Source organism: Ambystoma mexicanum, chromosome 7q (assembly GCF_040938575.1).
Source record: "Ambystoma mexicanum isolate Mex_15411 chromosome 7q, UKY_AmexF1_1, whole genome shotgun sequence".
Taxonomy (NCBI): domain Eukaryota; kingdom Metazoa; phylum Chordata; class Amphibia; order Caudata; family Ambystomatidae; genus Ambystoma; species Ambystoma mexicanum.
In genome coordinates, this window is record NC_090941.1 from 747,850,544 (window position 1) to 747,863,078 (window position 12,535).

A 12,535-nucleotide genomic window follows, 5' to 3' on the forward strand; every position below is an offset into this window, starting at 1 on the left:
GATCCTTGAAAAGGTGCGATGGACAAATGAATAGAAAGAGTAGTCTATTTCGTTGGGGTGGAACACTCGCCATGAATCTATTATGTCCAGGGACCTGAAGAGCCGAAGGAGGCTGAGAGCCTGAGCAAAGTCACCTGGAGTTGGGGGGTGCGATCTATCTTTGGTGGGATCGGGAACCCCGTTGAAGTCCCCCCCTACGATTATTTGGCCTTCCACAAAGCCAGCAAGAGCTGTGCCCAGCGAGTCATAGAAGAGGGATTGTCCCGTGTTGGGGGCGTAGACTGAGACCAGGGTGTATAGGTCTCCCCTAAGAAGGCATTTGACCGCTATGTACCGGCCCTCCGGGCACGTTTTTGTTTCTAGGATTTGCGGGTGTAAGTCTTTTCGAAAGAGGATCGCAGTGCCTCCCTTTTTGCTTCCTCCAGAGGCGAAGAATTGAAGTGGGAACAGCCGGGAGCGGAGCCGAGTTACGTCCGCCGGCAACAAGTGGGTCTCTTGTAGCATGGCTATCATGGCATCTTCATCTTGGAGTTTTAGTAAAATTGCCCTCCGTTTGTTGGGGGAGTTTAGCCCATTCACATTTAGGGAGAGGATCCGCAGGGTCTGGTGGTCCGTTTGGGTCCCTTGTTCCGATGATTGGGTTGGGGGGGGGGTCGTGAGTTATTGCTTCAGCTGCCATGTCTGTCGGGAGCCACTATGGTATCGTTCTGCACTTGAGGTTTTAAAGCGGTACCCCAACGGGGGGCCGCAACTTTAACTTGTGGGGGGCCCGACCTTTCGGGTATGGGCCTCTCCCTGGCCAACGGGGCCAACTGTCCCATCTCGTCTTGAGAACTACGGGTATCCAGGGAACCGCTGTTGGAAAGTTTCCCTGGAATGGGTACGAACCACGGGAATGGTCCGCCGCCGCTGCTCGATAGGCTCGTTCCTTCAACGAGAAGGAGGCGGATCTAGATTTTGGCAAGGTCGTAGGTGTCCGGGGTGGATGTTGTCGGGACCAGAGTCCGTGGGGACGTCCTGTTTCTGTGGTGTGCGTCATCCTTAGTTATCATTTCTTGTGGTTTCGCTGGATCTTTGACCAGGATGATCGCCTGGGCCTTGGGGAGGGAGGAGGTTCAGAGTCTCCAGCTTTGTCTAGGTTTGGCGAGGAGGTCTCACTGGGTGAAGTTGGCTGCATGATTGAATTTGCGTCCTCCAAGTGGCTGATCCGTCGGAGAGTGCCTCTGTATGAGAATTGCAGTGCCGTGGGGAACAGCCATCTATACCGAACCTGTTGTTTTTGAAGAAAAAGCGCCAGGGGGCGGAGCACCCTTCGTTTCTGTAAGGTAAGTAGCGCGAGATCCTGATAAATCTGGAGGGGGGAACCTTGGAATGAGAGACTGTCTCCCGTACGGCTGATTGCTGCTATGGCCTCTTTGGTTGTGAAGAAATGGACCCTGGTGATCACATCTGGGGGAGGGTCTGAGTCCATGCCCCGGCGCGGGCGCAGCCGGTGGGTCCGGTCCAGCAGGAGCAGGGATTTGTCTAGATCCGGTAATAGGGCCTGGAAGAAGTCGCCTATGTATTCCGTTAGCTTGTTGTCGGGGACCGAGGATGGGACCCCCCGAATCCGGAGATTATTGCGGCGTGCCCTGTTTTCCAGGTCCTCCTGCTTAAACTCCAGCAGCTCATATTTGTCCTGCATTGTATGGATAGTTTGTTGGATCTCCTTAAGGGTGGTAGTATGAACTTGTGATCGATCTTCAACCTCCCCCAGCCTCTGTTCCGCCTCTGTTATTCCTTGATCCGTTTGTTCTATTTTAGAGGTGAGGTCGGCTAAGCAGGAGCGGAATTCAGCTTTAATGTCCGCCATGAAGGCTACTAGGTCCCCTCTGGTGGCTAGAGCATCCTTTTCTTCCAGCTGTTTTTGCGGGGTCAATTTGGTAGAGTCTAGTTTTTTGTTTTTGTCCGCGCCAGCAAACATTGTGGGGATGTCCGTTGTTTTGTTAGCTTTCGATTGCCTGGACATGATAGGTGAGTGGGGGGGGTCGTTACGACGAGTGATGCGTGGGTTTGCTAAATAATGGAGTGGGCCGGGGCGCCCCAGGAAGAGTGTGGAGGACACGTGTTAGTGGTTATGGGATTTTTAGCTGGAGAGGCTAGGTTGTGTCCGTGCCTCTGTTGTCCTTCTTTTGCGTAGGTTCTGCTGTCGTGGGGGCGCCTCCTCTGCAGCCGTTGGTTGACCCCAGAGATGGGGACGGTGCGCAGGATTGCGTTAAGCGGCCACTGGGGAGGGGGCCCGTTCTTAGGTGCTTGAGTAGGGTGTTTGGCAGTGTGGCCGAACCTCAGGCCTTCTTTGGTGACGCTTATGCGGCGGGCCGGGTTTGTCGTGGGGCCCCCCGGGTGTTTTGCGGGGGCCAACTCAGCCTCCCGAGGCTCCGAGAGTTAGGGTCTGTTGGTACGGGCTACTCTTGGCCCTCCTGGTGACTCGTGGTGCTTTCTGGTCCCCCGCCCCTCGTCGGGGGGGAAATGCTGGTCTCTCCTGCTGCCGTTAGGGTGCCCTCCGGCAAGGGCGCGGGGTGTTGCCGCTGATCTCCCGTATTGTGGGCTTTCACACCTGGGCCCCAATATGGACCGGACCCCGGCGTCTTCAGCTAGGGGGCCCGGATTAATGCGGGAGTCGAGAGGGGGGAGGCGGGAGGCAGTCTACCACGGGGCTGTCTGTCCCCGCCGGTGTCCCGAAAATCGGGAGGATCCTCGGCAGGAGCTCCTTTGCGGCCGCCGCTGCAGTCCCCCCACCGCTCAGGCGGAGGTCGGAGCCGGAGCTGTACCTGGGTTGTCTCCTGTCGCTGGGTCCACTGCTGGGTCCACTGCTGCTCGGGCGGTGGCGCGTGTCAGTGCGCACTCCCTCACTCGATCGTCCTTCGCCTCCTCACTCCGGCCTCCCGAACGTCCGCCAGAGCTGTTCCTGGGTTGTCTCCTGTCGCTGGGTCCACTGCTGCTGGGGCGGCGGCGCGTGTCAGTGCGCACCCCCTCACTCGATCGTCGCTCTCCTCCTCACTCCGGCCTCCCGAACGTCCGCCATCTTGGATGTTACGGAGGGCGCTGGGTGGTGGGCTCGGAGGGTGGATTTGGGCACGATGCACACGCGTTAGGAGTTCATCCACGGCCCAGATGTGCTTCAGTGGTTCCGATCGCCTTGGGTCGCCTCGGCGATCGAGTTACTTGCCGGGATCCGCGTCATATTTGTGGCGGCGGCGGGTCTCCCATGGGCGGCATCAGAGGAGCGACTGCATCGCTAGCGCTCCAAGCCACGCCCCCATTCCAGAGTGTTCTTAAAACGCTCCCCAGTGACCACGTCTGAACTCCCAACAGCATACCCTTGGCGATCTGGCGGCGCTGCGGCACTTCCTCCACGCTCCAGCTCCCGGCCATTACAGCTGCAAGAGACTTCCAAGCTCACCATGGTCCGGACGCACTCTGCCTATACACATTAAACTCTGCAGACCACCAACTACGCTTCTGAGACCATCACCAACGTCGGCACAAAGCTTCTGGTCCGTCACACGAGCGAGCGAGCAACACATATAGCCAAGAGGGGGCAGGTGGTCGTGTGCAGACCATGGGGAAGACAGACAAGTCGAAGAAAAAACTGAACTTTGAGGCCAGCTCCTCCACCAGGCCAACAGATCCCAACGGCAGACCTGCATCCCCGGCAAAAGTCACAGAACCTGCCGAGGACCCGACCCTTGGCCTCGATATTAAAGACATTCTCCTGGACCTGAAAGCCGGAATTGGCAACCTGGGGAGCAAACAGGACAATCTGTCTTCCAAAGTAGATCGTATTCAGCACCGCCTCGACCAACATGCCGAAAGACTAGACAGCGTGGAGCAACGTGTGTCAGATCTCGATGATGGTGCGGCGGCCCTAACCGCGCCAACTGAAAGCCGTCTGCGCTAAGAATGAAGATTTGGAGGGCCGCTCCCGGAGAAACAACATCAGAATTGTCGGGGTCCGGGAGCAACAAACCCAGACCAAAATGGAAGACCATATCGAACACATGTGAACCGAATTGTTCGGATCGGAGGTCCTCTCCTCGCTATTTATAGTCGAGAGAGCGCACAGGATTCCTGCAACCAGACCTATCCCAGCAGCGAACCCACGTCCGATCGTAGCTAGGATACTCAATTATAAAGACCGAGATGCAATACTTAAAGCGGCCAGAGAAAAGGGAAAACTCCAATTTGACAGCGACCCTATTCAAATTTTTCCCGATTTCTCATCATCAGTACAAGCACAGAGGCGCTCCTTCACGTCAATTAAGCGGAGACTGCAAGATAATCACATCCTTTACTCCATGCTGTATCCTGCCAAACTCCGTATCCAGCATGACGGGAGGGCGCATTTCTTCACCACACCTGAGGAGGCTGCCGAGTACCTGGACAGGGCCGGATGTAGACCTGCAGCCAATGTTCTGAATCTACAACAGGATGAATGGAGGAGGAGAAACCCGACATAAGCCCCCTTTCTCGACACCGCACAGCGGAGCAACCATTTTCGAAATCTTCACGACATATACTACTCACCACAGAACACCATACTTATCGATTTCGGGGCCATGCGGCCTCCGGCTCGGCAACCAGCGCCTTGAGCACAGCAATGGCTGTAGTTTTATGGTTACGGCTGGGCACATCGTGGGCGTGTTGGGGGTTGCCCACACAAGGGAGGGAAGTTGACGTTTTTCAGTTACTTTTTTCTGCTCGACCACACCCAGGCTTTCCCCCACTCTCATCCCAAAACAGTAACACCACGACTCACAAGTTACTCGGAAGACAAGCCCTTCAGACTCCTACATGGATCAAGATTCCGGTCTCACCCTCATATCCTGTCGAACAGGAACCTACCTGACACCCTAGATGACGGCAACAACATTTAAAATAGCCACTTGGAACATCCGTGGCTGTAACCAACCAGCGAAGAATATGAACATTTTCCAGTATCTACGCAGACACAAAATCAATATTGCCATACTCCAAGAGACCCAGCTCCTGCCAGCGACGGAACTTCAGTGGGCCAAATCCTGGGGGTGCCATAGATATTTCTCGTCGTACTCGTCCTATGCTAGAGGGGTTGCAATCCTGATTGACAGAAAGACGAACTTTAGCCTAATTGAATCACAGAAAGACTCGGAGGGAAGGGCCCTACTGGTGAGAGGGATAATCGCAGGGAGGGAAGTGGTGATTGTGAACTCCTACGCTCCAAACACTGATGGCCCCGACAATTTCAACTGGGTGATGTCCCAACTTGGAAAGTTCAATTCAGCAACTATTGTATGGGGAGCCGACCTCAATACGCCAATTGACCCCAAACTCGATAAATCCCACAACACAACTGGGAACCCGTCCAAAGCCAGCATGCAAGTCCGAGAGATATGTCATGCGTTTGATCTATCGGACACATGGAGACAGCAGAACTGCAACGCGAGAGACTTCCCATTTTACTCATCCGTCCACAACACCATCTCATGGCATCCACCCACTGCCCGTTCTCATGGGGAACGAGTCAAATCCTACCACGCACTCTCTCCGACCACTCGATGGTCACGCTTGAGGCCTCCCTAGCAGGCACAACAGTTCCCGGACTAAGACGGAGATTCAAGCCGGGCTCACTTTCGGATGCTGGCTTCGCAGCTGAACTACGTCAAGAAATGATAGCCTTCATAGAGATCAATCAGGGATCTGTCAATTCGTCCAGCACCATATGGGAAGCGCTGAAGTGCTTCGTTCGAGGAATATGCCTAGCTAAAGAAAATGGAATTTTAAAGCTAATCCGTAGAGAGCTCTCTGACAGCAAACGACGTCTAAAGGAGATAGAGTTGAGAGCCTCCACAGCACCAAACCCTCAACTCCAAGCAGAAATGAAAAAAGAACTCCTGAAGTACTGGGAAACAGCCAAAAGGGAAATAAAATTCCTCAGCCGCACCCATCAAATCCGTCAATACGGAGAGGGACAGAAACCTGGCGCACTACTGGCCCGGCTGCTCCAAAACCCCAACCCGGGTAGAATGCATTAAAGACGCACATGGGCAGCTGGTATACACAGAAGAGGACATCGCCAATACATTCCGGGACTTCTACCAGAACCTGTACAGTTCCTGGGGTAACTCGTGCTCGAACTCGCTACAAGAGTATCTCAACGACACCGAGTTGTACTGGGTGGAGGCAGTCCTACGAGAACCACTGAACGCACCAATAACCGAAACAGAAATATTGGACGCAATAAAATCCCTCCCGAGCTCCAAAGCGCCGGGACCAGACGGGCTCACTGGAGAGTTCTATAAAGCACACGCGGCTATCCTGGCGCCTCTCCTGCTCCAAGTCTACGAGGAATCTATTGAGCGAGGCAGCCTTCCCCCAACGATGCGTGAAGCTAATATAATAGTGCTGCACAAAACCGGCAAACCCGCAGATGAATGTGCTTCATACAGGTCGATTTCTTTGATCAACCTGGACAATAAAATTCTCGCAAAAATTCTCGCATCACGGCTTCTCCCTCTTATGCCGGCTCTAGTAATTGGAGACCAAGCCGGATTCATTCCGGGTCGCAGCACTACCTTTGGCATAAGATGGCTGTTCGGTGTTATCGAGGCCCTGGACCCGACACAACAAGCAATAGCAGTGCTTCTTGACGCTGAGAAAGCGTTTGACTCTGTGGAGTGGCCTTTCATGCTAGCAACGCTCACACAAATGGGCTTTGGCAAATTCTTCATTAAGTTAGTATCACTGTTGTATAACGACCCCCGGTCTTACATCACTCTGGGTAACACTAGGTCCTTGGGCATAGCACTGAAGCGTGGAACAAGACAGGGATGTCCACTCTCTGCCCTGATCTTTGCCCTCATCACGGAACCCTTGGCGTCGCGACTACGGGAATGCCAAATTCATAGGGGTCTTAAACTAGGTCCTCACAAACTGATTGTCTCCCTTTACGCCGACGACGTGATACTGTTTATCGGCAACCCCCAAGAGAACCTCAATCCAGTAATGCGTGAAGTAATAAAGTTTGGCCAAATGTCGGGTCTTAAGATTAACCACTCCAAATCTGTAGTTTTTCCTCTGACCCCCAATACAGTTGAATTTGTAGACGATCACGGCTTCAAATGGGAAAACTCAAGGGTGCGCTACTTGGGGATATATATGTAACGCAACCACCACGAGATATATAGAGATAATTATGTGTCCGCGCTGAACGCCATCCAAGACCGGATACATAGGTGGAAGACGCTTCCGTTAACGTTGTGGGGCAGAACCTCCTTGACGAAAATGGTCATACCCCCTACGCTTCTGTTTTTGTTCTCTAATATTCCGCTTCTACTCCCCAAAGGCTTTCTCCTGAAAGTCAAGTCTGCAGTCCTGGATCTTCTAAGGGCAGGTAAACCTGCGCGCGTCGCGTATAACACCCTAGTTCTTCCAACGTCAAAGGGTGGTCTAGCACTGCCAGACATAGAAAAATACTATTGGGCAGCCCAGGCTCATTTTCTGAGCTACTGGTATATGTCCCATTTCGTACGCCCACATGTGCAGGTGGAACGCGCCCTAGCCTCACCAGACCTGCTCAGTGCCATTATTATGAGTCAAATCCCAGTCCCACATAACTCGCTGAACACAGTCCTGTCCACATATGCAATCTGGAAAAAGATGGCTGTCAAATACGGCGTGACCGTAAGATATTCCCCCCTATTACCCATCAGATACATCCCGGCCATCCCACTCACGAATGAAAACATTTCTTAATCTGGGCCGATAAGATAAATGTCCACTCCTTCGGAGACCTCTTCCCGGAAGGCACCTTCCTCACCCCACAAATGGCCAAAGACAGGGGAGGGAACACCTCCCTGGATATATTCCTTTATTTTAGACTACGCCATACCCTGCACAAATTGTTTCCCTCATTCCCAAAACAACCCCCCACATGGGATCTGTTACACAACACCATCCAGGCGCGGGGAGAGGGGAGGCTGGTTTCGCTGCTTTACAAATCCCTCGTGGCAGACACCGGGACACCTAATCCTAAAACACAGCAAAAATGGGAATCTGCCGTTCAGAAATCAATAAACGCAGAAGACTGGTCTTATATCCTGCGCCAAACTCAAAAAGTCGCAATAAATACACGCTTTAAACTAATACACTTCAACTTTGTTCACCAAACATACTACACCCCGGTTAAGAAGCACCAGCATCATCCAGAAGCTTCGACCCAATGCGACCGGTGTACGGCGCCACACGCAGATTTCTTTCACCTAGCATGGGATTGTCCGGGAATTCAACGCTTCTGGGTCTCAGTCTTACAAATAATTGCAGACATCATAGGGGAACAGGTGACCCCGCTGCCATTAGCGGCCCTTCTCGGCCTCACTAGATACCTACAACCCGAGTCCCGTAAACTAGCAGCACTCCTGCTGGTCCTGGCCCAAAGGCGAATCGCCATGGCATGGAGCCGCGGCCCACTACCCAAAATCGAAGACTGGAAGAAAGACATAACATACTGTCAGGATGTAGAGAGTGAATTTATAAGAACCCTTCCTTTACATGCTCGCCCCCCAGACATCTGGGGGCCATACGTCGCATATCTGCTAAATAGTACTGTACCATCTGATTCCGAAACCACCTGAGCGTGAAATAGGGCTTTGTGACTGAAGAACTACTGTATAACCCCATTCGAGTCAGTTTTAAGCAATGAATGTATTGATATTTGCTTTGTCGACGCGGGAGAGGTGGGGCGGCCTTGGTGGGAGAGCTCGTTAGTGGGTAATGTTATTTTATTCCTTTCTCTTGTTCTTTCTTTCACTTTCCTTTCTTCCTCTCCGCTTTCCCCTCCTTTCCCTCTTTTGTTGTTAAGAGGATGCACCATGTTGGCGCACATGTATACCGATGGTATGAAAAGCTCAAAAATAAAGTTTAAAAAAATAAAATAAAAAGAATGTACTGAGATAGACCGGAGCACTGGAGGATTGTATGCCTTCAATCAGACTACACCCCTACAGACACAACCACACTGCTGAGGTGAGCAGTCAGTTGAAAAGGCAGAGGTGCAAGGAAAAAAAGGAAGGGTTACTCACAAGTGGGCCCACCTCTAAACTCCCTCATCACCTGCCTCCCCCTTATTGCCTTGTCCTACCTTAGATAGGTGGTTGGAAAGCAGGAATGCTACGTGAACCACACGCTGCACCAGAATTACCCAAAACCACAGGATGGATGAGCCGTCTGATGTAAAGTCCAATCACCAGGAGTAGACAATGGCCCCAGAAGAACCCCAAAAGAAAAAATGTTTGCAGGGACCTGACCCAAATGGAACAAGGATGGGAGCTAAAGGATCTCAGACAGAAAACAAGAGATGCAAGCCTTACCATGGATCCAATAGGGTAATCCAGAAGAGTACAAGCCAGGTCTATTTCAAGTAAATCAGTCCACGAGGTTGCCATGAGCCAACAGGGATAATCCATAACAGAAGCCAATACAATATGGGGGTCAAGATCGTAGTCCAGAGTATTCAGGCATAGGAGGTGAGGAGTCATCGAAGAAAGTCCATGAAAAACAGGGCCAAGAAGTCAAGATAATGGGTAAGCACAACAGGAAAAAACAATATGCTGCTTGCACAATGCCAGAATCCTTGAGGAGCATGAGACAGCCAGAACGCAAATGCTTTACTTATGAGTTTGCAGTTCATCCAGTTTCCCTGGCGCTGGATTGGCTATGCATCCAAGGACACAATGACACCGCAGCCGCTTGGGATTCCGGCAGTTGTAGTTCCCTTTTTGCGCCTGGTCTCCCAGGTGCAATGGCAACCTCCAGGTCTGCTGCCACCAGCACCTATCAAGTGGAGGTAGGTGCCAAGCTGTAACAGTTGACACCTCAGATTTTCTAGATACATTTGTTCATGTTTCCAGACTCTTTTCCTTCTTGAATTCCGAATATGAGCACATTATTTTGGCGTTCTCTCAATTCCAGATGGCCCATACTGTCTCTTGAGTGACATACAAGATTTGGACAGTTCTGTGGGATACACATTTGGGCAAATTCAACCTATCCTCCAGGTCAGACATTCAGTGCTACACCTCATCCATCCTACCCAAGATGCCGCCTGTTCTGATCTCGTATCTCAGTCTTTCTTGAACGACGATATGTCCTGGGCCATAGAATGAAAAGGGACATACATGGCAGCTGGGGAAGGATGGGACCTCCCAGGTTCAATGAATTAGCCGGACATATCATCATCTGATGCAGTCACCCTGTGGGCTTTCTTTTGCTGTTTTTAATGAGCCACCTATCTGGTAAAATAATGAATACACTGACCAGAAACGAGGCCCTTCTAGAAGCGAGCCTTGCGCCATGGAGCTGGGTCACATTCATCAGAAACCTCAGTCTGACACGCAAGAAAGATTTTGCTACCAGATGGCTTTGTGTGATTCCATAGAAGAATCGGCCGGTCTAAGAAAAAATATCAACCAATTGCAACTACTCTATCTGTTGCAAATCATACTGGGGCAGAACTCTTGCTCCCTCTCCCCTCTCCAATCCCACTTACACCCTACCAATAGCCTCACAGTGCTATTAAAGTTTCTGCAGCAAGAGTAATATTTAAAAAAGAACAATATGACCAGCCAATGGGTTGTGATGACTAATTCAGATGATGTCCCGTGGTCAGACTGGCTTGTTCCTGCTCCGGAGTAGGACTGTCCAATTTGCAGACATCCCTCTGCCAATTTATATCTCTGCACTAGTCACGTGAAACAGGGCGATAAAGGCAATCTCACTCATGAGGAGCAGTCCTATGTCACTTACACTAAATGTTTTGTCAGAATTCACCAAATTTAAGTTGCACAAAATTCCCTGGCCAGTGACTTGTAGACCCAGTATATGTCCAAGGTGAAGGGGCCCAGTGGGGCCAAATCCCCCAAGGAGCAAATGAGCGAAGTTACCATGGCTGAGGAGTCAATGGGGCGAATCTACCTATCAGCTGTGGGATTATGACTGAATAGCTCCAAGTCAAAATCTCCACTGAAACATAACTATATCGCCACGGTGTGGAGCTTTGGATGGCCGAGGAAAGTCAGGCTCTGGGCCGATGCATAGAGTGGCTTGCCACAGGACTCAAGTCTGGACAGAAAGGGGCCACCTCTCTCCCCCATAGTATACTGCATGCTCATGGGGAACATGGTGCTAAATCAATTGTAGATGACCGTCTCAAATGTGGCCTCTGTCCCACCGGATGGATTTCTCCTGCACCATCAGCCCCCCACAGCCTCTGCTGCGGCTGATGTAATCTCTTCCAATCAGAAGGGTGGCTTTGTGGTGGACGCTCTTTGTCCATGGTGATTGAAGGATGGCTTAAAAGTGCTCTTGTTGTGTTTGAAACCCACCGTTTTGTATGTGTATGCTTCTGTGTTTATCTGGTTAACTGCATTACCTGTGTGCAAGCCAAAGAGAGACAAGCTTGAAAAAGGAAGTCTTTGAATGTTCTGTTGGACGTCCATCTTCAGTTTTGTTGTATCCACCCAATAAGACCTTCTAATGCAAAAACAATGTTAATAATTTGCTGATGTTAGCCATATCCTTGGATGTGCTGATAAAGTGGTCGAAAACAAACATTCCTTGTTCGTCACTTTAAGCATCTCCCGCTTCTTCCCATCTAGTAGACATTTTGCAAATACCTGGATCAAGTTCACCAAATCCTGGTCATGTTTCCCCAGCAAGACAGCAGAGCTTGCTGCTCTCAATGTTGCAGCCAAAGTGGGGCAAATCGCCTTGCCCAGAGAGTCGAGTTTCTCGCTTTCTTTGTCCAGAGGAGTGGAGAATTAAAATGCAGGATACATCTTGTGTACAACTGCCACAATGAGTAAATGTGCTGGCAAATCTACTCCCCAAATAATAAGCTCAGAATCCAGAGCCCATATTATACTTATCCCATGTGAACATGTGTGACGCTGATGATGGTATCAAGATTGCATCTATAATCATTTGCACAAGCTCTAGTACTAATGATATTAGAGGATGAGCTGGTTCCTTGGGCTGCAATATTACACTTCACTGTAACACTTTTAGTGATACAGAAAAGGTTAGCAGGTCATCAGTTGCTGAGACTGCTGATGGAATGGAGCACAGGGAAATGGGTGATAACCCACTGATCTTGGTCTCGGAGGAGGTGTTGACAGAAAAGTGGTCTCATTAACAGTTACAGGTGCAGCATGTTCAGCTGCTTTCTTGTGGCTTCAGTGTGTCTGGAATATCCTCTCCTAGTACAAACATAAAACAACATAGACAGTTGACATCAAGCGACGATAAGGGCCTTGATGGTTAATCTCAAATCACTGGTGAGGCTCTTGATATGAAGTGTTCACGATGATAGTGATTAGGTAATACGGTTCTACAACCACTGAAGCAACGGAACTAAAGTACTGCCAAAAATCTCTCAACTTTAAAGGACCCGAGTTTTGACAGACAGTGGTAGGTAGCTGCCGAAGATACTAGACTGCAAGTTCCTGAAGAACAGCTCACA

The 12,535-nt window shown here is 50.8% G+C and overlaps 1 protein-coding gene across 2 annotated transcripts in view; it reads right to left on the reverse strand.

Moving 5' to 3' along the window:
* ATM (ATM serine/threonine kinase) overlaps positions 1–12,535 on the reverse strand; it is a 3,046,976-nt gene that overhangs the window by 631,401 nt on the left and 2,403,040 nt on the right. The gene's annotated exons all lie outside the window — the stretch shown is intronic.